The sequence below is a fragment of the Sprattus sprattus genome (assembly GCF_963457725.1).
Source record: "Sprattus sprattus genome assembly, chromosome: 14".
NCBI lineage: Eukaryota > Metazoa > Chordata > Actinopteri > Clupeiformes > Clupeidae > Sprattus > Sprattus sprattus.
In genome coordinates, this window is record NC_137912.1 from 7,495,735 (window position 1) to 7,498,234 (window position 2,500).

General features: G+C 42.4%; 1 protein-coding gene across 1 annotated transcript in view; it reads right to left on the reverse strand.

Moving 5' to 3' along the window:
* Nucleotides 1-2,500, reverse strand: part of bmpr2a (bone morphogenetic protein receptor, type II a (serine/threonine kinase)) — a 30,616-nt gene that overhangs the window by 13,068 nt on the left and 15,048 nt on the right. The gene's annotated exons all lie outside the window — the stretch shown is intronic.

Here is a 2,500-nt window from a genome sequence, read left to right on the forward strand (position 1 = left end):
TGTGAGTGTGAGTGTGTGTGTGTGTGTGTGTGTGTGTGTGTGTGTGTGTGTGTGTGTGTGTGTGTGTGTGTGTGTGTGTGTGTGTGTATTTGAGATGCACGGGACACAGTAAACTGTCGAACTGTTCGGGAAACCCCCTATGGTTCCATACGCACATGTGGTATTACGGTACGCTGTGTATTACGGTATTCCTGTCAATTTCCTATCCTTTTCAAAGCGCCTCTGACTACGCGCCTGTTGTACATTCAGATCCACAAAACATCTCTGGAGCCTGTTAGAAAGAGCCTATCAGCACTCTGTATGAGCATGTAGGAGCTGGAGAGAGATAGGAGAAAACTAACAACAAATGATCTCAGCTCCCACTTTCACAATGGTGACTGCCAGCTAGACAGAGAGAAGCTAATTTGGAGAAGCAATGCGTCTTTCAAATCCGTTGTGCGGCTACATTTTGGATTCAGCGTTCAATACGATGGCGAGGATAAGAAGATATGGAGTAAAACAAGCACGCATTGCTGTGCCACTGTCTGCTACTCAAGAGGGACACAGCTCTAACATGATGTAACATGAGATCTCTGCACACTAAAACCACCAGACACAGGAACAGGTTTTTTCCCCCTTTCCGTCACTCTAATGAACAGTTGACAAATGATTTTATTTTAGCAGTATATAATATATTATATTTATTTAATTTATCCTAAACTGTTGTGTTATACTGCATATTTTCAGTTTAAGTACATTGAGAGCAATTAAACCCAGAACAAATTTCTTTGTATATGAAAATGTGCTTGGCCAATAAACATAATTCTGATTCTGATGTCTAATCTACGTCACCATCAATCGGGCCTATCCTTGGCGGAGCCAGCAGAGTCCACTCAGCGAAAAAACACAAACCAAATAATCTCTCGCTGTTGCTTTCCAACATCAATTTGTGACAAATCAAAAGAAAAAAAAGAATGAAACTACAAGGACATTCAGAAAGGGCAGACCTCTGCAAAAGCCAAACGCCACATCTCGAAACGTTAGCGAATATAAAACTAAATTTGTGGAGCCGGCCTGAGAGTCGCTCACGAATGTAATGGGTTATTCTATGCTCCACCTTGGAATCATGGAAATCGGACCAGTAGTTTTTGTGTAATCCTGCTTAGACAGAGGAACGACAAACAAACTGCACCAAACACCTTGGTGGAGGAAATAAGGAAAGCAGTGGGAGTATTTGCCCTATTCGGCGGTTACTGACTGTAGGATTATGTCACCTGAAGGAAACATTTACCACGTCAAGTCCCCTCCCACACCCATTTCAACAGTAAAACTCGAAGCTTGAAAACGAATTGACTGACAACCTATCTAGCTCTGATAGTTGTCCAAGAGCAAGTGAAATCTACCTCAATGCAGTTGAGCTAGAAACCAGGCCTAGTCAGTCATGCTGCCATTTTTCTGGTGATTTAATTTTTTTCTTAAATATAAAAGATACCGTAACCACACCATTATGGGGACCGTGGACCCACTGTAGTATTGCATCCCTAGCGTGTGTGTGTCTGTCTGTGTGTGTATGCGTGTTTGTGTGTTTGTGTGTGTGTGTGTTTATGTGTGTACATTTGGGTGCGTGTATCTGTGTGTTTGTGTGTGTGTGTGTGTGTGTGTGTGTGTATGCGTGGTGTACAAGGGAGACAACAGAGCATCACCCCTCTCTCTGTCAGACGGTGTGCAATGCTACCAGATATGGTTGCTTAGCGATTCTAAAAGCGGATGGCTTGTTCTACAGTTTCCAATGCAAGGTCATGGAGACGGAGGAGAGGAGACATGCTGCAAAGGGTGAAAGGGAGAGCCACATCTCTGAAAACTCGGCAATGCAGAGAGCCATTATGATGTTTTAAAATGATCAGCTTTTAAAGCAGGAAGTGGAGGGTAAGAGGAGAATAGCAGAGGAAGAAGAGCAGGAAAAAGAAGAAGTGATGAAGTAAAAGAGATGCTTTTCCATCATGATGTTTTTAAAATGATTAGCTTTAAAGCAGGAAGTGGAGGACAAGAGGAGAATAACAGAGGAAGAGCAGGAAAAAGAATAAGTGATGAAGTTAAAGAGATGCTTTTCCATTATGATGTTTTAAAATGATTAGCTTTTAAAGCAGGAAGTGGAGGATAAGAGGAGAATAGCAGAGGAAGAGCAGGAAAAAGAAATTATGTTTTGCTTCAAGAGATTCTCCTTCTAAAGACTGATGGATCCTTTCTTGACAACTGCAAATCGCCATTCAAACCCCTCACTAAACCCCTCACTTTTGACAGCGGCTTTCTTTGACTTCTTACACAATGTGTGTGTCTGAACGGTTACAGCACATGTTGACCCGCACAACTTACATTCACAGACTCAACAGATGCATGCTAGTGTTGTGCTCTGCCCCCCCTAGGCCTTTGGCTAAAAGCATCTTCCAATGGAATGCAGACTGTAATGTGAAACTGCATGTAAACACAACATGAGGTGACGTAATCAGTTTAAATCTAGCAT